Source organism: Petaurus breviceps, unplaced genomic scaffold, assembly GCF_028583685.1.
Source record: "Petaurus breviceps papuanus isolate PSGF00001 unplaced genomic scaffold, PetGlider_PUasm1.0 90994, whole genome shotgun sequence".
NCBI lineage: Eukaryota > Metazoa > Chordata > Mammalia > Diprotodontia > Petauridae > Petaurus > Petaurus breviceps.
The window spans coordinates 5,541,988-5,567,538 of record NW_027187393.1 but is presented as its reverse complement, the minus strand read 5'-3'; the positions used below and the strand labels follow the sequence as shown (position 1 = coordinate 5,567,538).

The following is a 25,551-nucleotide window of genomic DNA, read 5'->3' as shown; positions in this document are numbered from 1 at the left end:
ATCATAGGTCAGAGATAAGAAATAAATAAAATGCATAAGGAGCTGTTAAAAAAGATACAGTAGCAACAAACCCCTGTCCACAACAGATAAATCACTAAAAATCCATGAATATGCAATTTTTAAGAGGTAGCTTTTAAGAGGTTGTTGTTAATCACTTGAAAATGCTCAATCTCAATAATAAAGAGATGCAAATTAATACAACTTAGAGACACCATATCATACCCACTCTCCCTCAGAGGGAAGAGGATGGGGGGGTGGGGGTGGAAAGGGAGAGGGATGATAGGAATGAGCAAAAAAATGATTATAAGGGGGCAGAGCCAAGATGGCAGAGTAAAAGCTGGGACTTGCTTGAGCTCACCACCAAACCCCTCCAAATACGTGTAAAAAAACAACTAAACATGTTCTAGAGCTACAGAACCCACAAAATGGCAGCATGAAACACATCTCCAGCCCAAGACAGACTGGAAGATGGACAGAAAGGGTCTATTGCATAGGCCGACTGCAGCCCAATCCGGGACTGGAGCAGGCCTCAGGGGACTGAATCACTGGCAATTATGGCAGTTTCCAGACTTCTCAACCCACAAATGCCAAAGACAGTATAGAAAGTCAGTGGGAAAACTCCTTAGGACCTGAGTGAAGGAGGAGCAATCCCGCCCCCAGTCCTGTGGCAGCAGAGGTGGCAGTGGCTGCAGTGACTGTAGCAGTAGCAACAGCAGCTGCTTGCAGAACTCCTGGCCCAAAGAGTGTGGGGGGATTGAGCAGCTGATCAGGCTATTACAGGGATCTCTTTTCTGGCTTTGAAAGAAGAATCTCTTGCTTTAGCCTGCTTGGATCTGGGTCACAGGCCTGGGGTGAGGAGGAGCGCTGGTATGGTAGAGCTTGTGGCAGTGATAGAGAGGGAATCCTCCTCACAGTTCCAAGGCAGAAAAGAGTGCTTGGGATCACTCAGACCAGAGTGCAGACCAGGAAAAGAGAAAACACCTCTCCTTTGAACATGCCACCTTGGAAGAGCTGAAAATTTACAGGTCCCTAGAAGTTTCTCCAAAAACAGCTAAATAAAATCCCTGAAGCCTGGGACAGTATACTCAACATCAACCGCACCCCTGCCCCTACTGCAAGCAGAGTTCTACCTTGACAAAGAGTTAGAAAGTCAAGTATTTGGCTAGGAAGATGGGCAAACAGCATTAAAAAAAAAAACTCAAGACCATAGAATCTAACTTTGGTGACAAAGAAGATCAAAACATACAACCAGAAGAAAACAACAAAGTCAAAACTCCTATAACCAGAGGTCAAAGGAACTAGGATTAAAACCAAGAATCACCTACCCAGCAAAACTGAGTACAATACTTCAGGGGAAAACTGGATATTCAATGAAATAGAGGACTTTCAAGCATTTTGATGAAAAAACCAGAGCTGACTAGGAAATCTAACATTCAAATACCATAATCAAGAGAAGCATGAAAAGGTAAACAAGAAAGAGAAATCATAAGGGACTTATTAAAGTTGAAATGTTTACATTACTAATAACTACTACATTTACTATCCATTACATAAAAAGATGATATTTGTAACTCATGAGGCCTTTCTCAGTATAAGGGTAGTTGAAGGGAAGATAGATAGATAGATAGATAGACAGACAGACAGATAGATAGATAAATAGCACAGAGAGAGTTGAATATTGAAGGAATGATAGCTAAAAAATAAAATTAAGGGGTGAGAGAGGAATATATTGAAAGAAGAAAGGGAGAGAAAGAATAGAGTAAATTATCTCACATAAAAGAGGAAAGAAAAAGGTTTCACAATGGAAGAGAAGTAGGGAGCGGTAAGAGGGAATGACTAAACCTTATCTCATTGGATTTTGCATAAGGAGGGAATAACATACACATTCAACTGGGTATCTTACCCTACAGGAAAGTAAGGGTGAAGGGGAGAAGGGGATGGGGGTGGGGAGATGATAGAAGGGAGGGCATATTGGGGGAAGGGGTAGTCAGAAGCAAACACTTTTGAAAAGGGACAGGGTCAAAGGAGAAAACAGATAGGATAGAGGGAAATATAGTTAGTCTTTTACAACATGACTATTATGGAAGTGTTTTGTATAAGTACACATGTATAACCTATACTGAAATGCTTGCCTTCTCAATGAAAGTGGGGTCAGAAGAAAGGTGAGAATTTGGTACTCAAAGTTTTAAAAATATGTTAAAAATTGTTTTTACATGCACTGTATAAGCTATATCAGACTGCTTACCATCTCAGGGAGGGGGTAGGGAAGGAGGGATAGAATATGGAACTCAAGGAATGTTAAAAATAATTTTTACAGGTAATTGGGGGGAAAAGCAAAATATCAAAAAATATAAAAGGGACCACAGTGAAGTAACACCAAAAAATTTTATAGGCGGTTCCTCTGATAAAGGCCTCATTTCTCAAATATTCTCAAATCTCCAATTTATAAAAATAGGAGCCACCCACAATTGATAAACAAATGATATAAAAAGAAATCAAAGGCTATAGGCTATCATTCTTCATATGAAAAAATGCTTTAAATCACTATTGATTAGAGAAATGAAAATGAAAACAACTCTGGAGTATCACATCACCCATTTTCAGAAATGACAAATACTGAAGGGTATAAGGAAAAACAGGTACACTAATAACCTTAGTGGAATTACAAATTATTATGAACTAGTACAATCATTCTGGAGAACAATTTGGAATTACGCTCAAAGAGTTATAAAAACCGTGCATGCCTTTTGACCCAGCAATACCATTACTAGGTTTGTACCTCAAAGAGATCAAAGGAAAAGGACCTATTGTACAAAAATATTTACAGCAGGTTTTTTTGTGGTGGTAAAGAAATGGAGGTGAAAGGGACGCTCATCAACTGGGGAATGGTTGAACAAGTTGTGGCATGTGATTGTGATGGAATACTATTGTGTTATAAGTGACGAAGGTAGCAGTTTGAGAAAAGAACACACCAATATCTATATGAACTGATGTAAAGTGAGATGAGAATTTGTAGATCACTGTGCACAGTAAGAGCAATGCTGCAATAATGATCAACTGTGAAAGACTTGGCTACTCTAATACAATGATCCAAGACAATTCCTCATGATGAAAAAATGCTCTCCAGGGGCGGCCAGGTAGCACAGTGAGTAAGAGCACCGGCTCCAGTGTCGGGATGACCTGGGGATCCAATCTGGGCTCAGACACTTAGCACCCACCCAGAAACACCTGGCCGTGTAACCTTGAGCAAGTCACTAAAGCCCAATTGCTTAGGGGTGGCCAGGTGGCACAGTGAGTAAGAGACCGGCCCCAGAGTTGGGATGACCTGGGATCAATCTGGGCTCTGATACTTAGCACCATACCCAGAAATAACTGGTTGTGTAACCTTGAGCAAGTTACTTAACCCCACTTTCTTTAAAAAAAAAAAAAAAAGAAAGAAAAAATGCTCTCCACCTCCAGAGAGAAAACTGATGAACTTTTGAGTGCAAACTGAAGTATAAATTTTCTCACTTTATTTTTAGGGCTTTTCTTTTTGCAATATGGCTAATTTATAAATATTTTTTGCATGATTTCACATGCACAACTGAGAACATTTTTGCTTGCCCTCTCAGTGGGTGAAGAGGTGGGAGAGAGAATTTGGAACTCAAATTTTAAAAAGAAAATAAAATTAGAAATAATAGATTTATTAGAAAAGATAATCATTCTTTGACCCAAAAAAATCCACTGTTGAGAAATCCCAAAAACTCTTCAAAGATTTTCATACCCCTCCCCCTCCCCCCAACCCACGATTTCACTGGTGTAGCAACTTCCCAGTGAAGAAACTTTCCAACAATACAGATTGGCACTGCAACCTAAGTGTCATCTTCTATTCCTCATCTCCATATCCCATCCCTTGCCAGATCCTGTCCACATCTCTTGCCTATGCCCCCTTCTCTCCACTGACACTGCCAATACCCTGAAGAAAACCCTCATTACTTAACACCTGGACTACAAAAAAAGCCTACTGGTGGGTCTGCCTGCCTCATGTTTCTCCCCACTCAGCTATCAAATTAATCTTCCTAAGGTGAAGACCTCCCCCTATTCAATTAACCCCAGTGGCTCCCTATCACCTCCAGGACCAAATAAAAAAACCTCCATTAGGTTTAGCCCTCCCTAACCTGGCCCCTCCTACCTTCTCAGTCTCTTTACATCTTACTGGCCTCCCCAGCATTTCCCTAGCACAGTGCCTAGCACCCTGCAGGAGCTTAATAAACGCTTACTGAACTGACTGTTCCTCGAAGTTTGGTCTTCAGAGTGTTGCTGGACTGGCCCCCACCATGGTCATACAACACAGGTGTCACAGGTGATATCTAAACCCAAATCTCTCAGATAAAGTGGCATTGCATCCCCACCACCACTCGCCTCAGTGTTTGTGAAATTAAAGATGGATTAACTTAAAATCTGTCCAGAGAAATGGTTAAACTGAAAATACATAAAGATCATTATCACAGGTCCATCCAGTCAAATACATTAACGAAATGAAATACTAAAAAGCATTTAAAAGGGACTTCTAAGAGGAATACAAGAAAATCTGCAAATGCAGGGCAGAAGAAAAAAGCAGGGCCAGGCGAAGAGCGGCGGGGGCGGAGCAGAGGGAGAACCGAGAGGGAAGGGCTAGAAAAGCAGGGGCGCTGCGACCGCCGTCACGCCGCAGAGGCCCCTCCCCTCACTGCCTTTCCTCTCTCCCGCCCGCCCTCCTGTGGCCCAGGCTCCCGCGGCGCTCCCAGGACAGTAGCTCCGCCCAAAGAGCCGCTACGCAGCGCTGCGCCGCCGCCGCGGGGTCCTCCCGTATCCCGGCAGCCAGCGCAACCCCAGTCGGTGACAAAGGACTGGGGGGGAAGCGTCGTAGTCCCCGCGCTCGCAAGGGGAGGGACCGAGCCCAAGGAGCTGCGTTCGGTCGGTCGTCAAGGAAGATTGGAAAAATGCTTTGGGGCTTTTAACTGAATCGGAAAAGGGAATCGCGAGTGGCGGCGAGCCGCGGTAGGGCGGCGGCGGCCCGGGGCTCCGCGCCAATGCAGCAGCCAGCACGGCAGCCCGAGTTAGGGGAAGGCAATCTTCCCGTGTTCGTGTTTCCTACGGAGCTGATCTTTTATGCAGACGACCAGTCCACCCACAAGCAGGTGCTGACTCTGTATAATCCCTACGAGTTTGCCTTAAAGTTCAAAGTGCTGTGCACCACCCCTAACAAGTACGTGGTCGTGGACGCCGCGGGCGCAGTGAAGCCTAAGTGCTGCGTGGACATCGTCATTCGTCATAGAGATGTCCGGCCCTGTTACTATGATGTAATAGACAAATTCCGTCTTCAAGTTTCGGAACAAAGCCAGAGGAAGGCTTTAGGACGCAAAGAAATTATTGCGACCCTTCTACCATCGGCCAAGGAACAACGAAAGGAAGAAGAGGAAAAAAGGATAAAGGAACACTTAGCAGAAAGTGTCTTTTTTGAGCAGATGCTGTGTCAAACGGAAAACAGGGCTGTCTCTTCGGGTCCTAGTTTATTAACTGTCTTCCTGGGAATAGTGTGCATTGCAGCTCTGATGCTGCCCACACTGGGAGAAGTGGAATCTCTAGTGCCTCACTACTTCCATTTAAGTGTGAATCAAAAATTAGTAGCTGCTTACGTTTTAGGTCTTATCACTATGGTTATACTTAGAATATGAGCAAGGACTGAAATTGACTGAAATAATTTCATCTTCACATCATGAATGTGGACTGCCCTTTCTTCTCTCTTGACTCTATGCTACAGAAAAACTTGGGTGATTTAAAATACTTGCAAATGTGTAATATATGTATATATTTTAAACTGATGTGTAACTTTAGTTGAAGGAGGCCAGCACCTTGTGTTCATGTTACAGATAGTTAGGATAATTTGTTGAATGACTTTTTGTAAGATTATCTGGGGAAATTTTTGTAGCTGTACTTGTTGGGGGGGAAAGAGACTTATTAAAATAACATTTGCTGTTTTTAAAAAACGTGAATGAGAATGAGCTAGGAACCACGAATGGGTGCTGCAATGAGGAAAAATTAGCCTTGATGTCAAGAAATACTTCTTTAAAATTAGGGCTGTCCAAAAGTGGAATGGGCTGCCTCAGGCTGGATGACCACTTGCTGAATAACATCAAGTGAGGATTGTTTTTTCCGTATAGGTTGGCCACTAAGGTCCTGGAAACTTGTGAGATAACCGATAGTTCTGATGGTTACTTAAAGGAAGGAACTGAAAAAAAAAACTTCAGGCATTAATTTAAATGTAAACATTATTACACAAGGTTGGTTGTACTGGTGTTTAATGTTAAATTTCTAACTGTAATTTTTTAAGCAACATTGGGAATTAGGGAGAACCAAAAAGCACTCTTCTTGATTTTCATTTCAGGTATGGAAAAAGTGCTGGGAAAAACCAGAAAAAGTACTGAGCTAGGCTTCAAGAGACCTGAGTTCCAAGTCCTGACTCAGTCACTGCCTCAATGTGTGACCTTAGTAGGCAAGTGATTTCCCCTTTTTGAATCTCAATTTTTTTCCCCATGAAAGAGGAAGATGGACTAAATTTCTGAGACTCCTTCTAGTTCCAAAGTTCTATGATTTTAAGTTCAAAGGAATAAAATGTAAGTAAATGAGGTGCACTGATGGATCTACTGTCTTGTTAATTTGGGTACTCCCTCCAATGATGTGGAGGACAACCCAAGTATACCGTCTTATTCTCTGTAGCTCTTTCTGTGTCCTGTAAATCCTTCATTTGGGGGTCCACCTAATAAACTGGAAGTCCTCTTACACAGCTTTTGTGGATACCAAAGGATTACCTGGATTATCTATCAGTTAAATGACTTTTTGCATATCTGAAAATATCCTCATTTTCCTCATCTGTAGATTGAAAGGACTTTTGAGATGCCTTCCAGTTCTAAATCTAGGATTCTCCTATAAAGCCAACCTTTACATCAGTGGTTTCAAACTCAAATAGAAATGATCCCCACAGCCCTACTGACTTAGAAAACCACATATTAACATTACCCATCTTTCATTATGTATTTAATCTTTTCCCAACTACATTTTAATCTAGTGTGGGCTGTAGTCCGGAGGTTTTGCAGGCTGGTATCTGACACCTCTTACTTTACACCACTTCTCTGGTGCAATTCTACATTGGTACTATATTGCTAACTAAGCATTTCCAGCAGGGGCCTCTCCATTTCCTTTAAAATGTCTCAACTTTAATTCTCCAGAGTTGGGTCTTTCATGACTTGCTACCAGAGAGCCTCACTTAAAAATAAATGGAAAAAACAAGCAGCTACATCATAAAATATATATAGACTTAGTGATTAAGTGAATTTCATTCATAAATTATTAAAAATTTTATCTGATATATCAGAAATGGACAGAATGATATATTAAAATGACAACCACAAACCTTATGGAAAATGTACATATACACCATTTTTTTTCAGGGTCATAAGAACAAAGACAAGTATTTTTAAGGATCCTTCAGAAACACTAAAAAGCAAAAGGATAAAAAGATCTTTCCTTAACTCAATCAGCATATATCTAAAATCAGGTATCAGTATTTGTAATGGAGAAACACTAGTTTTTCCAATATAATCAGTAGCAAGGATGTCCACTTTTACCAATATTATTTTATATAATTCTACTAGAATAATCATAAGACAGAGGATGAAAAATTACTGCTATTTGCAAAAGATATTGCTTATTTAAGAGTATGTTCTGGGATAACTAAAAAATTAACTGAAAACAGTAACTTCAGTAAATCAGCAAGCTTAAAATAAACATACACACTCCTGAAGCATTTGTCTTTCTGTTTATTACAAACAAAATACAGCAGGAGAAAGTAAAGAAAACATTCAAAATAACTAACAAACATATAAAATGTCTTGGGAGTCCACTTAGAAAGATAAGTTCAGGACTTACTTGAATATACCACAACTCTCTTTACAGACATAAAAGGAAAAGAAATAACTGGTGATATTAATAGTTCATGGTTGGGCCATGGTAATTTTTTTTAAATGATAATAGCTGCTTAAATAATTTACAGAGTTAATGCCACGTCAAACTACAAAGTTTTATTACAAAGCTAGACAAAAATAACATTCATCTAGAAAAACAAATGGTCAATAACCTCAGGGAGAAAAATGAAAAAAGAAATGAAAGAGAGATCCAGCATTACCAGATCTTAAATTATTAAGCAGTAATCAAAATTTGGTATTGGCTAACAATTAGAAAAGTTGGTAGATTAGGTAAACAAAATCCAAAAGGGCAATGGAACACAGGGAGCTATGATAGTGTTCAATTAAAACCCAAGGGCATCAGCTACTAGGCCTCACAAATCAAAACTGATAAGGAAACTGCAAAGCAGCCTGGCAAATTAAGCCTACACCAACATCTTACAGTATACCATGTACCACAATAAGCTCCAAATGAATATATAACCTAAACATGAAAACCTTTACATCATAAAAAAAAAAAGACAGGAAAAGGAGATTCTTAGCTAAACAGAAATGATCACAAAATAAGATGGACAATTTTGATGCCATAAAATTGAAAAACTTTTCAACAAAATCAGGGAAGATAAATTTAGAAAGGAAGCAGTTATGGGGAGGCAGGGGAACCTGTGTTCCCCTTTGCACTTATCTTGGAAAGATTTGATATCCAAGATGTTTTGGAGAGCAGGATTTTTAACCTTGGAGTTCTTAAATTTGTTATTTTAAAATATTTTGCTGTCTTTCAATATCACTGGTTTCCTTCCTGGTAATTCTGTATTTATGTATTTATTTTATGCATTTAAAAACAAGATTCTGAGCACTGGTTCATAAGGTTTCACCGGACTGCCAAAGGGGTCCAAGATACAAAACTGCTATACAGCAAAAATACATTATAAAGTTTGTCCCACAAGGCAACACAATTTTCACAGCAGCAGTTATTTTTAACTGAAACTATTTGGTAAGTAAGAACTTTAAAACAATCCCTAAGTCACCCTTACTGTCATAGAAACCAGTTAATTAAAAAGCACCATCATGACAGACACAACCTAGAACTGGATGTCCTCTGCTACTTATAGCCAACTGCCAAATTTATGTAATCTTAGGTTTGGGTTTTTAAAAAGCACTATAATCTAGCCAGCTCTTACTCATCTGTTTACCCAACAAAAACAGTCCAGGAGATTTGGAGAGATGGGAGAGAACTGAAAAATGAAGCAAATTAATGACAATACATGTACAGTAGAGGCCGTGAAAACATTACTTTTTCAATGAGGCCTATTTTTCAATCGGAATTTATCCTAAATGAAGCTTAGAATTACAAACTAAATGTTTGTGCTTAAAGGGTCTTGAAAATTATTCTGGTCCAGCCCCACCTTCTTTATTTTGCAGATGTAAAGAACAGGACTCAGAAAGGTTGATTTGCTCAAGGGGAGCTGGGAGCAGGACCTGAGGACTGAGTGGCTACGCTCACCGTGGTCTGCACTCCACTGAGTGGGACATTGCCTACTAGACAATAAGAAAATCTGTTTAACTCCAAAGCAAGTGTCTGAACAAACAAATAAGTAAAGAAAGGAACATCTTCTATTTCCTATTGTCTTGACTGAGTATCATTAAGACATTTTTTTATGGTAATTTATGCCCAAATGACAAGATTTGAGAAAAGTCACTGAACTCTTCATACCTTTGACCCAGCAATCCCACTTCTGGGCATTTATCCTAAGGAAGTCAACAACAAAAAAAAAGAAATGACCTGTATATAAGAAAGTATTCATAGCAGCATTCTTTGTGGTAGCAAATAATTGGAAACAAAAAATATGCTCTTCAACTGGGTAACAGCTAAACAAACTGTGGAATATGAATGTGTAATGGAATATTACTGCACCAAAAGAAATGATAAATGAAGAACTGAGAGTAAACAAGAAAAGTCTTGTATAAAGTAATCCAGAGTAAAAGAAGCAGAAAGAAGAGAACATACAGGGTCTCTAATAATGTAAATAATAATACTAAAAAGCAGGGGGAACTCTGTAATGAACATCTCAGTCCTATAGAACTAACATAAAACACATCTCCCTTCTCTCAAAAGAGGCCTCAGGATGTAGAATTTGGAATATGCTGTCTTACATGTGGGATATTTGGCTCTGCATAACCTCTTCTGTGTGACAAAATAGAAATCAATGACAGGTAGAGTACTGCGGTGTAAAAACAAAAGGCAACAATATCATTAAATAAGTAAAAAGCTAATATAAAACAACAACAACAAAAAAACCCCTGGGTGGAGGGAAGGGTTCAGGAAAGGTTTCTCTAGGAGGTGATACATGAGCTGATCCTTGAAGCTAAACTAAGAGTTGGGAACCAGAGAAGTACATGACAAACCTCAGACTAAGAGAACAATTAGGAAAAAGATTCTGAGCCTCAAGATGAAATTCTAGGTTCAAGGAACAGGCTAATTTGGCCAGAAATTAGATTAAATGAAGAAGAATATGAATTCAGGAAAAAGTATGTTGGACCCAGATTGTAAATAGTATTACATGTTAGGCTTAGGAGTCTATTTTAACTTAGAGGCCATAGGGAGCCATGGAGGATTTTTTTAAACCAATGGTCAGACATCGTGTCTTAGGGAAATTATTTTGACAACTATGTAGAGGATGTATTGGAGAGGTAAGAAGCTTATAGAAGGAAGTCAATATTGCAATAGTCTAGGGAAAAGATGATGAAGACCTCAACTTAAGTGGAAGCAATATGACCAGAAATGAGGGAAAGGATCCAAGTGTATTGGGGAGCTAGAAAGATGACAACAATAGCTAACATTTAAATGTACTTTTAAGATTTACAAAGTGATTTCTACATACAATGTCATTGGATCCTCACAATATACCTGTAGATGTGATTATTTTTTCCTTCAATCTTATTTTATTAAATTTATCTACTTTTAGTTCACTACATTCAGTTTCACAATCCCCTGATTTCCAAATTTTCTCCCCCTGCCTCTCCCCCCCCCCCCCCAGGTAGATGTAATTATTACCCCCCCCCCCTTTTTACAGATGAAGAAACTAAAGCTCAGAGAGTGACTTACTCATGATCACAAGGTTAGTGTCAGAGGCAAGAGTCAAACCCAAATCCTTCCTAAATCCAAGTCCAAAACTCCAATATATATCACTACCTCTCAAAAGGCACAATGAATCAACATGGCAGAATCAATACAGCATTAACAAGATTTGTCAAGAATCAAAGTCTAGTTCTGTGATAGTAATGGCATTTAAAGATTCCCCTGTATTGGCTTGGTTTTCAAATTGATTGTGTTAAAACCCAGAGCTTGTTAATCCCACCTGTGGGATGGACTTGTTGATGTGAAAAGAAAGTCCTGAACTGGGAGGAGCTGGTGACGTAGATTTGGAGAGACAAGAGAGAGGCAGAAAGACCTTTTTTGGAAGCAGCACCCACGTGGAGGCAGAGAGAGAGACTAAGAGAATTGCTGGTGGCCACTTTGAATCGCCCTGGACTTTTGAGACCTGCCCCCTGAGGTTCCAGGACTTCTTCAACAACAGGACTGTCTTTCACCAGTGGACAAATCTGGCAAAACAACATCAAAACAGACAGACAAAGTACCAGCAAAACAGCCATGTCTCCTCAGTCCTTCAGGACTTTCTTTTCACATCAACAAGTCCATCCCACAGGTGGGATTAACAAGCTCGGGGGTTTTAACACAATCAATTTGAAAACCAAGCCAATACAGGGGAATCTTTAAATGCCATTACTATCACAAGTTCCCTGGCCAGTTACTATTCTCTCCCAGACTCTTAACAGCTCTTCCCCTCCATTATCTTTCAGAGATCACAGATCATTAAGAGCAACTCTGAATCAGTTGAGATGATAAGGGTTTAGAGAGGAGAAATGTCTTACAAAGCTGATAGGTTCAGCAGCAAATGGATGATGATCTGGGAATGGAAAACCAAGGTCTTCAGCTTTCTATGACACTAGGCTGCCTTCTTAGAAAATCAAAAAAGACTCTTCCATCCCACCCAGGAGAAAAAAACAAAATTCTGTATCACAAAAATTGCAACCACAATGAACAAAGAAATAAAGCACAAAATGTAATGATTTGTTTCCAAGATATATAACAAACCAATTCAAATTTACAAGAATGAGAACCATTCCCCGACTGATAAATGGTCAAAAGATATAAACAGGCAGTCTTCTAAGGAAGAAATTCAAGCTATAAGCAACCATATTTTTTTTTAAATGTTCCAAATCACTAATAATTAGTGAAATGCAAATTAAAGCAGTTCTGGAGTTCCACCTTACACCCATTAGAATGGCAAAGTTAACAAAATAGGCAAATGATAAATGTTGTAATGCAGGAAAATGGGGACATTAATACACTACTAATAGAACTGTAAACTGGCATAAGCTATTCTGGAAAGCAATTTGGAACTATGCTAAAAAAGTCATTAAACTCAGCATAGGCATATATACCTCAAAGGGATCAAAGAAAAGGAAACATGTACAAAAATATTCATGGCAGTTCTTTTTGTAGTACCAAAGAAGTAGGAACTAAGACGGTGTCCATCAGGAGGGGAATGGCAGAACAAATTGTGGTATATGAAGGTAATGGAATACTATTGCGCTTCCAGAAATGATGAAGGGTACAGTTTTGGAGAAACCTGTGAAGTTTTATATGAACTAATGCAGAGCAAAGTAAGCAGAACCAGGAGAACAATTTATACAATAACATTATTACTGCAAAGAAAAACAATTTTGAGACACTTACAAACTCAATGCAATGACCAACCAAGATTCCAAGGGACTCATGATGAAACATGCTACCTACTTCCCAAAAGAGATTATGACAGGCTCAGGGCTCAGAATGAGACATTTTGGGACATGACGAATGTAGAAATTTGTCCTGATTGACTTTATATTTGTTACAAGGGGTTTTCTTTTTCTGTCTTTTTCCCCCAGTGGGAGGAGGGTACTAAAGGTAAAGAAAAGTGATTTTTGTTAAAAAAAAAAAAATAAATGAAACCATCCTCAAGATTTAATTGGTACAGCTATCCACTTCTAGAGAGTGAACTGTTGAACTCAATGAGGATTGAAAACAATTTTTTTTTTACTTTCTTGGTTTTTTTGTCTGTTTTCTTTTGAAACATGTTTAACACAGAAATATGTTTTGCATGACTTCACATGTATAACTGATATACAACTGCTTGCCTTTTCAAGGAGGGGCAAGGCGGTGAGAAGGAATTTGGAACTCAAAATTTTAAATAAATGTTAAATTTTTTTTTGCATGTAACTGGGAAATATCTAATGAAATAAACATATATTAGAAAAAAATATTTAATTGGCCCAGAGGGATAAGGCTCTAACCAATGGGTATAGCATCCTAGTAACTTAAGAAACAAATCCATCACATAGAGTCAGAAGTTCTCTCAAGATCAGTAAAATAGCAAGCACAAGGCAGGTAAGCTACACTAAACTGAATCAATGCTGTACCCTTGCTGAATATTCTTTCCATCCTAAAGTTAAATAAATCTTTTAAATTAAAAAAGAAAAATCAAAATTTCTACAAGACACCTTGCCCTTTTCTACATGGGGAACAGTATTTCTTGACACCAATACCAAAGGGAGGCATTTTAAACCATGCATCTAGGGAACCAAACATGACATCTAAGGACATTAGGACTGTGCCATCCATATGAATTGCATTTTCTAGAAGTTAGGTATAGGTGCCACTTCTGTCTCTCACACTGACTCACTAAGATACCTTGAACATGTCACCCTCTCTCAGCCTCTTCCCTAAGGGGCTGCTGAATTAGATGATCTCTAAGGTCCCTTCTGTCTTTGATTCTTTAATTTCAATAATAGTCCAAGGATGTCTTGACAGAAGCTAGAAAAACCAAATGCCTAAGTCACCTGTATGTTATGTTCCACCTAGACAACCATCACACAAAGAAAAAGGCAACACTGTACAGTAAAAAGAGCTCTGGATTTGTGTTAGGTTCCAGCTCTGTCACACAACAGCTGTGTGAACTCAGCCAACTTACTGAAATCTCTCTGCCTCAGTTCTCTTAACTGCAAAATGGAGGCACCAGTGCACTGCCGACCTCACAGGGCTACTGTGAGATTAAAAATGAAGGGAACTAAGTAAAGCACTCTGCAACTGGACGTGTTACATAAACGTGAACTCTCTGTACTGCAGGAGGGAAAGCAACACACTGAGAAACAGGAAAACTGAGCAAGAGCTCACCATGTGACCTCTAGGAAGTCACTTCAGCTCTCTAGGATTTGGTTTCCTCATCTCTAAAGTGATTTTAGACTAGATGGTCTCCATGTTCTCTTCCAGCTCTGATCCTCTATTATAGTTTACTTTGACAAGTTATTAATCACCTGGATCCTGGCCCCCCAACTCTGGATGTTCCCCAGACTTCTGAGCCCTCTTTGCTTATCTCTCTATATTCTCTTGGTAACTCCAACAGCTCCCAAGGGTTTAACTATCATATCCAAGCAGTTAACTCCCAGATCTATACATTCAGCCCCAGTTTCTCCCCTGAACTTCATTCACACATTACCAACTGCCTACTGGACATTTCACACTGGATGTCCTGGAAGTCATCTTAAACTCATGAGGTCTTAAACTGAACACAATCTCTTTCCTCCCAAACTCTGGCAGACATACTACCATCCTTTCCATGTTTCAGGTTCCTCCTAACTTCAGCATTATCCTGAACTACTCATTCCCCTTTAATCCCCATATCCAAATACTGCCATCTCTATTTTCATGGCATCTCTCTCATCTGATCCCTTCCCTCCAATCCCAGTTACCACCTTGGTTCAGGCCTCATTACCTCACCCAGATTATTTTGACAACCTCTTTATTGGTCTCCTTGCCTCAAGTGTATATATGACCATGTGTCTCCCCAACTCAACCATTTCTAGGGGCTTTCTACTGCTTCTAGAATAAAAATAGAAACTGCTCTGTTTAGCTTTTAATGCCCTTCATAACCTGACATCAACCAATCTTTCCAGCCTCAATGGCTATTGTTCCCTTTCCTACACTATGCATTTCAGACAAACTGGTCTTCTCTGTTTCACTTAGAAATGGTGCTCCATTTCTTTTGCACCAGACATCCTCCACACCTGGAATGCATTCCCTGATTGCTTCTGACTCAAAGTCCTTTTCTTTTAAGATACAGCCCAGGCACTGTTTTCTGCACATAACCTTTCCTGATTCTCTCCAATTGCTAGTACCTTCCCTTGCAAAATATGTTGTATTTAATTATTTTGCAAGTATAGGTTGTTTCATTCTTTGCATTTATAGCCCTTGACACAAAGTATGCCCTTAATGGCTGATTGCTGACTGACTTAATGATTCAGACATTTTAATCTCTATTTTCCAGATGATGAAACTGAGGTTCAGAGAAGCAGTGTGCTCATGGGTACACACCCAGTACTGTCAGAAGTGGAATTTGAATCTAGGTTTCTCCTAACTTCTATCCACAGTACCATGCTGACTCTCACAAGTGGACCTTAGACAAGTGCCACAAACTAGTAGTAAAGCTAGACACTTGGAAAGGAAAAAAAGGAGGCAAAGGGGCCAAATGTCATATGGGAAACTAGAGTACTCCTGAACATCCAAACTGCTCAATGTTGCAAAAACCTATGTCTAGCATGTTACAATTCTACTGTGATTCAGACAAGGTAAATGGCCCTTCTTTCTTGATCTCAGATCAAGAGATCTTCTCAAATCTGAGATTTGAGGAAATACTGTCTCCACTTTTCACTCATGAAATGAAGATGTAATATGAGATTCTTTGAAAAAAATTTTTTATTGATATCTTGTTTTGACATTGCCTAAATTCCCCCTATATTCGTCTTCCTCCCTCCCCCCAGATAGCTATAGAACAAAGAATATTTTAAAGAATCAACAGAGTTGAGTAATCTAAGATTCTTAAAAGGTCCATCAGAATATGTATTCTCTTCTTGAGACATTACAGGAATTATCAAAAAAGAATGAAGAAATATAATTTTTATACTAACTTTGTCTACAGTTTCAAGGTCCTAACCATCCCCCAAACCTTGTAAAACAGGCTAGAAATAGGTATTAATCTGATCACTTTGCAGATGAACAATCTGTGACACTGAGACAAAAAGAAACTTACTTACTCAGGAGGTCACCAGTGAGTCAATAAGGACGGTGGGACAGAACTCGGGAGATTCTAATTATTTACTTATCACTCTACCCACAATGCCACACTATCCCTAACTACAGTTTGCTGGCTACAATTTTAAGAGAAACAAAAGCTCAAAATGGTAGCCCTGTACTGCCTGCTCTTTTCTTTCCCTTGTCACTTGGCATATTCCCAAAGCAACCTTGCTTTTACTTTCAAAGTATACTGGAAAGAGAAGGGCTTAGTTGGGAAGCTACCACCATAGATGCTTGAGCTCTTAAGAAGACAATAGACATTTTGATGGGCTCACAAGCTCAAAATGACTGTGTACCTCAGGGGTGAGGAACTGTAATGGGAATGTACATTTTTAAGATCTTCCCTGCCCCTAGGCTAACGTGCCCGGGAGCCTGGGGTGGGAGGCTTGTTTTTCAGTAGATACTTCTTGATTGGCCAGTGAGTCAATAAGGTTGTTACATTCTCTGAGCCAGGAGAAGGCTATAAGCCCTGATGTGTAGCTTTGTTTTGGGACTCACTTTGAGAAGTGTTCTGTGATTTGATCTGGATTCTGGGAAGCCGTTGTCCAGAGCCCCGCCAGCTTTGAAACCCAGATGTTGTTTGGTATGGATGTAATGGTTGGACAGTTTGGAAATCTGTCTACTTGATCTGTTTTTGTCTTGATAATTCTGTCTGTATACTTTGAAGTTCGGGGTGCTGACCTTTTTTCCCTGAACTAGGTAAACGATACATATCTGACTGATTAAAGTAAGCCTGTTAACCCATTTTGAGTTGCTTTCCTTTATCAAAGCAGATCGAAGAACCTGTATGGGCAGCCACCCTGAGGACGCTTGAGGTGCTTGCTGCTACAGGAACCTGTGACCTCAAGGTCACATTTGCTCTGTGAAGTTTGGATTCAGTCAAAGGGCTGCACTTGAGGACCAAGAGGATCACTTGTGGCCTCAAGACCACAGCTTCCCCACCCCTGGTACCTTCTAAGGAGGTACAGATTCTATAGTCACTCATCAGTGTGGGAATAATCTTAAACCAGTGTGAATCACAACTGCTCCTCATTCTCTGAGACTCTTAAACATGTTTTCTTAGAAACATTCTATAAGATCCCTCTTCTCATCATTTTAATATCTTGGGGATACCAATGAAGTTACCAATGAAGATACCAATGGCTGTCCAACTACTGCCCCTCATTGGACAAAGGATTTGGATTCAAATGGACCCTCTTGCTGTATGACTAATCTAGATCTTTTTCTCACATACACACACATACATTTGTATCAATAATATCTTCTACACCACTTCTCATGAACAAATCACTGCAAATAATGGATTTATGCCCACCATACATCTTTCCCTTGCCCTTCATGTAACTAACAACATTGATGATTTTAAGATCCCAGCATGCCACAAGTTAGATACACTGCATTACTAAAAGAAGACTGTGTGTTGCTAGAGTGACAGACTTTAGCTGCAGTGGGCAGTTTAGGATCATTAAAAGCATTAAAATTTTATAAATTTTATAAATGTGATCCAGCCCAAATTCCAGATCATTGTCTATCTGCTATCCAAGCAATATGAAACTTCCACCAACTTCGGTTTTTTTGTGCACTGCTGTGGAATTCTCTGCAGAGGCTTTGCATTGTTCCTGGGTAATTAAATTAGCATAATGCTATAGTGAATAATATATTTGGAGAGCCTCATCATTAACAGCTTTTTCTTTTGTTTATACTGAGCATAAGAATTTCCAAGATATAAAGCTAAGGGAGCATAATCTGAAAATTAACTAAAGTTGAGGGAACTGCTTTTAGGACTTCAGATTTTAACTGTCATCATTTAGAACCTGATAGCTTTAACTGAATTGCTCATATGTGAAGTACATGAGACTTTTACAGAAACTGGGTAATGCTCTCTCAGATATGCCTGAAACATTGATGATATCACTATTAAATCTCTGCAGTTGATATTCTAAAATGAAGGCTCTATTACAATTATCAATGAGTCAACTAGTCTTCTCATCCTGCTGCTCTCCCAACCTGTCTACTTCACAGAAGTATCCACTTTTACTGCTTTTATTGTTTACTGCTGGGCTGTTTGTTCATCAGGACTGGATGTTACTCAAGCTTCCTGAAGAAACTGGTCCCTCTCTCATTTACCAACACTACAACAATGATAAAGCTAACTCTGCCAGGAAGGATTCCCTGCAGTATCAAGGGAGCTTCACAGGATTGCCTCTCCTGTGGCCATTAAATTCAGCCCTACCTGTGTAACAGAAAGAAAAAAGGTTGAGCACATTATACAACTATGGCACCTTTCATCTTTTACATTTAGCAAAGATGGTGGTATAATGAAAAATACATTGGACTGGGAAAAAGACCCACATTTGGAATACTGTTCTGCTACTATCTAGCTGTGTGACTCTGGACAAATCACTTCTCTATAGGCTTCTGTCTCTTCATCTATAAAATGAAGGAGTAGGCCCAGATGCTCTGATCTCCTAAGAATCCATCATGTTCTGACATTCTATAATTATGAGCTTGTACCCTGGCTACTCCAATATCTGGCTAAAAGACTACCCTAGAATACTGATTCTCAACCTTTTGGAAGGTTGTTTGGACACCATAAAGTATTATCAGTTATCTTTTTTTTGCTTTTTGGAGGGCAGTTGGGGTTAAGTGACTTGCCCAAGGTCACATGGCTAATTTTTGTGTTAAGTGTCTGAGGCCAGATCCAAACCCAGGTCTTCCTGACTCCAGGGCCAGTGCTCTATTCACTGCACCACCTAGCTGCCCCAAAATTCAATTTTATTTTTTCTTTCACTTTTTTTTTTTTCCTTTTTGGAGGGGGGAAGGCAGGGCTATTGGGCTTAAGTGACTTGCCCAAGGTCACACAGCTAGTAAGTGTAAAGTGTCTGAGGTCAGATTTGAACTAAGGTCTGCCTGACTCCAGGGCTGGTGCTCTATTCACTGCACCACCTAGCTGCTCCCCTCCCCAGTTATTCTCTTTTAATTAAGATTACTCCAAAAATATTTTTTTAAGAGTTTCAGTTTTTAATTAAGATTACTCCAAAAATATTTTTTTTAAGAGTTTCAGTGCAACCTTAGAGATAATTGGAGATTTTCTGGGAGACTGAAAAAAACAGGACAGTGTGTGGAATACAAGACCCTTACCCAAATAAAAAAAGAACCCAGAGGTTTCTCAAGGCAAAAACAGAAGCTCTTTATTTCCCTAGTCAAGTCTCCAGAGAGTTGGGCATCACCTAACCCAGAGCAAACTGGTATAGAGAGGAACTGCACAGAGATCAAGCGGACAGTTATATACTCCTATACAAACAATTCTAAGAAAACCCACAAAACCCTTCCCCAATATCTGGACCTCCATTCCCACTGGTGGGATGTATGGCCTCACATTCTAAGTACCCAATGCAAACCCATATTTCAGCTATGTTCCTTATTGAGCAAAGGCAGGTGGTTAAAAGAGCATCTAGGAGGGAGAAGGGGTGGAGGGTACCACCTGATTTCCCTGATATCAGGTTATTAACAGGAAAATGAAACTCAGGCCTAGAGGGGGTTAGGACCTAGCTCAATTCTGGTGACTGTTGCTCCCATTTTATGAGAATACTTTCAGCCATTTCACTCAACAGGAAAACTCTGCTCTAGAAATTCTTAAAGTCAGTTACCCTATATTATGACGGTTCGCCTCAACCCGTTCTTTTCCTTCAAGGCAACACAGCTAAGCCTGAGAAGCCAGGGAAAGCACCTGCTACCATAGGCCTTGGATACAGTTTTAAAATGCCAGGTGAAAAAAAACAGTATCAACTGATTATAAAAGGGATACTAAAACATTCCCTTAGAATTCAGGGTTGTGGCATGCTTTTGTTGTGGCTGTTGTTTGAGCTGGAAGGGCCCTTAGAAATTCAAGTGCCTCATTTTTACAAAGCGAAAACTAAGGAACAGCAGGAGTAACTTTCTGGCCTATAAAATGAAGTAGACTGCAGAGTAATAGTGCAATGACACTAAACAAATTGGGATAGTTCACGTATCCTTAAATATATACTGAGGTTTTTCTCCTACTTCCTCCTAAAAGCCTTCCCTGCTGCCCAGCTGAATTATCCATTCCATTCTTCAAACAGGGCACTGCATGCCTCTCTTAAAGCCTCTTAAAGCTAATTTCATACTCTACTTTGTAGAATGTCTATTTGTATGGCTACCTTATTTCCCCTATAACAAGAGCTAATAAAAGCCAGCATTTTTTATAGTGCTTTAAGGTTTGCAGAGCTCTTTCCAATATTATCTCATTTATCTTCACAACAACCCTGTGAGGTAGATGCTATTATTATCTATTTTATAGATGAGAAAATGGAGGCAAACAAGGTTAAGTGACTTGCCCCAGTCACACAGCTAGTCTGAGGTGAAATCTGATTCAGGTCTTCCTGACAGCAGATCTAGTGCTTTATCCACTCAGCCACCTCGCTGAGGTCAGGGTCTCAACCTTCTTTGCAACTTCCACAGCCCCAAGAACCTTCAGGTCTGTTTTAAGCAATTCTACTGATTGAGAGACAACTCATTTGAACTGTGAAGGCCTGTCTGCCTGTGCCTGCCTGCCTTCCTTCCTTTCCTTTCATCTCACTCAGACTAGATGCGAAGGAGCTACTCATGGGCCCAATCTGACTACTGACTAGCACAGGAGCTCTGAAATGCTCTATTTCCAACTTGGGCCTCTGTGCTCCTTAGGCAACATAGTGTCTTCCTGCTCCTGGGGCTCAGGTGAATACTAATGCTGAATTTAGTGTGGACACCAGATGGGTATAGACCACCCTAGCTCAGAACCTTTGAGCTCAAGAGATCCACCAGCCTGAGCCTAAACCTCCCTGTTATCTTGGATTACAGGCATGTGCTGCCACACCCAGCAAAAGCTTCAGTTTCTCCCTCTCCTGACAATGAGGTGCCATGCAGGACTAATATCCCTTGTCTCTTTTAATATATACCTTCATGTAAGGAGATATGAACTTCACACATTTTTCTTAGAATGTTACAGTCACATTAAGGGGAAAGCAAAGCAGACTTTCTGATGTTCAATCACCACTGATGACCACCGTGACAGAAATAGAGACCTATAAGGGAAGCTTCATACAAAACCTTCAGCAGGTGGTAAGTCACTGAAGCATACACGCTCACCTTCATGGAATTTTAGAGGTTTGGGGAACCTCAGGAGACCGCTAGTTCAACCTATATCTGAAAAAAGAATCCTCACTATAACATATCCAAAAGGGAATCACTGCCTCCCAAAGCAGCCCATTTCACTTATGGATACTTCCCATCTCCATGAAGTTTTTTCCTAACATCAAGTCCAAATTTATAAATTTGCAACTCCCACCCACTGCTTCTAGAAGTTGCCACCTGGGTTAAAAAATAACCAATCTAATGCCTCTTCCACATGGGAACCCTTCAAACATTTGAAGGCAACAGTTATGTGTCCCCTTCACTCTTCTTCAGGTCAAATTTCCCCATTCTTTCCATCTCTTCTCAAGTAACATGAACTCAAGGCCCTTCCTTCCCCGTCCTGGCTACCTACATCTCTATGCTCTCCATCAACATCACCCCCAGAACTGATCACATGGCTCCAGATGCTGTTTGGTAAAAACAGAGAACTGTGAGATTATAGAACTTAAGCTCCTTGAGAGTAAAGACAGGATTGGTTTTTGGGTTTTTTTTTCAATTTGTTTCCCCTAGAGTCTAGCATGGTGCCCAACATATAACAGAAATTTAAAATACCTGGGTTGGCTTTTTTTGGGGGGGAAGGGGTGGGTTTTGGAGGGGAAAATGCTTGTTTTTGTCATCTTCCTTATCCTGTAAACCAAATGTGTCAAACTCAAATAGAAACAGAGCCATTAAACCATACATAAAACCAAGTTTATGTATTTCTTTTTTATTAACACATCAATACATTACAAACAAAAAGGACTTCCATTTTAAATTGGTTTGGCCATACCCAGCAACATCTCAGCTATAAACTATAAACTATGACTTCATAATGAAGCCTAAATCTGCCTTAGTTTTTTTGGCTGCCATTATAATCACAACTGACTCATACTGAACTTGAAGTCCACTAAAACACTCAAGTTTTTTCTATTTAATTGTATTAAATTTCCAAAACATTTTTATTTTTAAAACTATGTCCTGACAGACTGCTAGATCTATGAATGATCTTATTTGAACTGCCTCTGGAGTCAGAAGACTTGAGTTCAAATCCCACCTCTGACACTTATGATCCTGGGCAAGTCACAATCTCTATGGGCCTCAGCTTTCTCATCTGTAAAATTGGACTAGATGGCCTTTCAGGTCCCTTCCAGTTACAGATCAAAGTTTCTTTTTAAATAAATAAATAAATAACTATGCCTTGACATTCTGTACATATTAGCTCAATTTTTTAATACTAAATTTATAAGATTTTACATTTATCCTTAGTACATTTAATCTTATTAGAATCATACCAAATTTCTACCCTGTCAAGATCTTCTTGGATCCTGTCTCTATCATCCAACATTTAACTATCACTTGACTTTGTGTCATCTAAAAATATGACAAATGTGCCATCTATGCTTTTATCCAAGTCACTAATAAAAAATGTTTAACAGCACAAGGCCAAGCTCCCCAGGAGCCTATGTGGCAAGCTAACATGAAGTCATTGACAACTACTCTGAGTCAAACCATTCGACCAGCTGACATCCATTAAACTGGCAAAGACGTAAATAATTTGTGTTGGAAGGGCTATGGCAAGACAGGCATAATACACTGTTGGAGGAGCTACGGTCTAACCATTGTGGAAAACATTTAGGAATTATGAGGAAAAAGTGACTAAAATGCCTGTACTCTGACTCACTGGGTCATATGCCAGTCATATAGCTCAAGGTACATAAAAAAAGGTCTTGTCTATGCCAAAATATCCATAGCAGCACTTTTTCAGTCACAAAGACCTAGAAACAAAGTGGGTACCCCTCAACAGAGGAACAGCTAAACAAATTATATTACATAAATATAAATGTGCTTTAAGGAACAACTACGAAGAATTCAGAGAAACAAATGACTTATGAGAAGTTACTCAAAATGAAACAAGCAGAGCAAGGAAATAAAATCCACAGTGACGGAAATGGTGGAAACCAAAAGAACAATAAAGTGAAACCAAATACTGTGTTATTATAATGGTCAAGACTGGGCCCTGAGAAGAGATGAGAAAATTCATCTCCTTTCACTGGAAGCTATGTGTGTGGAATGCTTCATATGCTATTAAGATGTTGTCTATGTAGTAGTTAGTCTTACCAAACTGATGTTAGATTTGCGTGTTTTTTAAATCTTTATTAGGGAAAGCTGGCTAAGTAGAGAAGGGCAGGCTATATTTGGAAATGAATGTAATAGTAAAAAAAAAGGCATCTATAAAACAATTTGTTTTAAATGTTTGAAAGACATAAGGCAAAGTGAATAGAGCACCGGCCCTGGAGTCAGGAGGACCTGAGTTCAAATCTAGCCTCAGACACTTAACACAAAAACTAGCTGTGTGACCTCGGGCAAGTCACTTAACTTCAATTGCCCTCCAAAAAAAAAAAAAAAAAGAAAGACATAAGGCAGGAACATGAAGAAAGGGGTTTGTGATCAGAGGCTGTGCCCAGGAAATACACAGGTGATTTAAAGGAAGGTTCTGTGAGTGGGATACAAAAGGAGCTAAATTTCTCAGGATGCTGAAGAGCTGCCTAGGGTGGTCAGGCTGAAGGAAAGGATCCTGCTTCCTCAGTAACTATAGAAAATAAGAAATTTATCTCCAACTGAAGGGACAGAAGAGTGGCTTATTAGGAAAAGATGATCAGCCTGAGAATGAAAAAGAACAGCAGTCTGTTCAAAGTCTGATTAACTAAATGAATTGAACAAGGGTTGAGTAATAAAAAGTCTACCGTACTTTATCAACCTGTATTACAACTGATATCTCTCAATTCCTTCAAACTTCTGCAAAGTACCTTTGCACTCTAAGTTGAGTATATTTTGCTAAAAAGGCGTCTGAGGAAGGTGAGTAGAAAAAAGTAATGATTGTGTTTTTATAATGATTTAAGAATTTACAAAAGCACCTTCATCACAACAAGCCCGAGGTAGACAATACCCAATACTCAAATGGTTGTGTGAGCTCCTAAATTTGGATGTTCCCTCCAAAGATTCAGACCCTCTGCAGCCACTCCTGCCTATCCTGGATAATCTGTCCATGTCCTCTCTTGAGATGCCAAAGGCTGCCTATGCCAGGTGCCGGGGGCTTCCTCCACCTCTGTTAACATTAGAGGACATCAGTGGAGCTATCTGGCACCCCCTGCCCTTGCCACGCCACCAGGTTATCTTCATTTCCATGACATTTTTTCTTCCCATTCTTCAAAGCTCTTCATTGGCTATATGTTGCTGCCTATTCACAATGACCGTTCTCCTTTACTTTTCTGGGTTAATTCATTTTCAATTCTTCAGAGATTTATTGGAGCACACGCCTCACACACAAATAACACCACCAATAAAAGGCTGGCATTAGAAAGACTGACCTTTGTTCCCTAGGCAGAGCTCCTTAAATTTTTTCCACCTGTGTACTTCTTCAACTGCGGGAGCCGAAACGGGGTTTAAGAAGAGCTGCCTAGAGAAACTCGAGTTCATGAAAAGAGCTCCAAAACTTCCTAAAGCAGGTGGGCAGGAAGTCTTTATTAAGTGTTTAGAGTGTGCCAGGCACTCTGCTATGTGCTTAAGATAAAATAGAAGCAAAAAGGCAGATCCTGGCCCTCAAAGAGCTTACATTCTAATGGGAAAAGACAACACATAAAAGGGAGCTGAATGGATGGGGGAGTGAGAAGATGCCCATGCAGGGAGCACAGTATTAATCTCAATCTAACTGGCCATGGATCCCAGAACAAATAGAAGCACTATGCTTTGTAATCCTGCCGACTATTCCATAATGTAATGCCAAGCAAAGGCAACTTCCCAAGGTTCAAAATACCAGCATAGGTGCTCTCCATTTTATTCAGTGAAAAATTAAGAACAGAGAAGATTAAAATATGACATCATTCAAAATACAGCATTTACTAAGTGTGATTCAATCATCTCCAAGTACTACCCCACCCCAGGACATTACATTCATTTAATCAATCAAAGTCCCTCTTGTAAATACTACTCCACCCCTAGGCTGTACATTCATTTAGTCCATCACAAAGCTCCTCTTCTCAAAATGGAGATTAGTTTCCAATCATAAGTAAAGTACATTCATTTGTTTAATCACAGAGCACAAAAAAGTCAAAAGTTCCCCACCCTTGGATCACAATTGAATCTACCCCAGAGTTACAACAAGAT

At 39.6% G+C, this 25,551-nt stretch overlaps 1 protein-coding gene and 1 pseudogene across 1 annotated transcript in view; one reads left to right on the top strand and one right to left on the bottom strand.

Moving 5' to 3' along the window:
• Positions 1 to 25,551, bottom strand: part of CHMP4B (charged multivesicular body protein 4B) — a 64,677-nt gene that overhangs the window by 28,256 nt on the left and 10,870 nt on the right. The gene's annotated exons all lie outside the window — the stretch shown is intronic.
• LOC138153592 (motile sperm domain-containing protein 1 pseudogene) lies at positions 4,786 to 6,799 on the top strand (annotated as a pseudogene).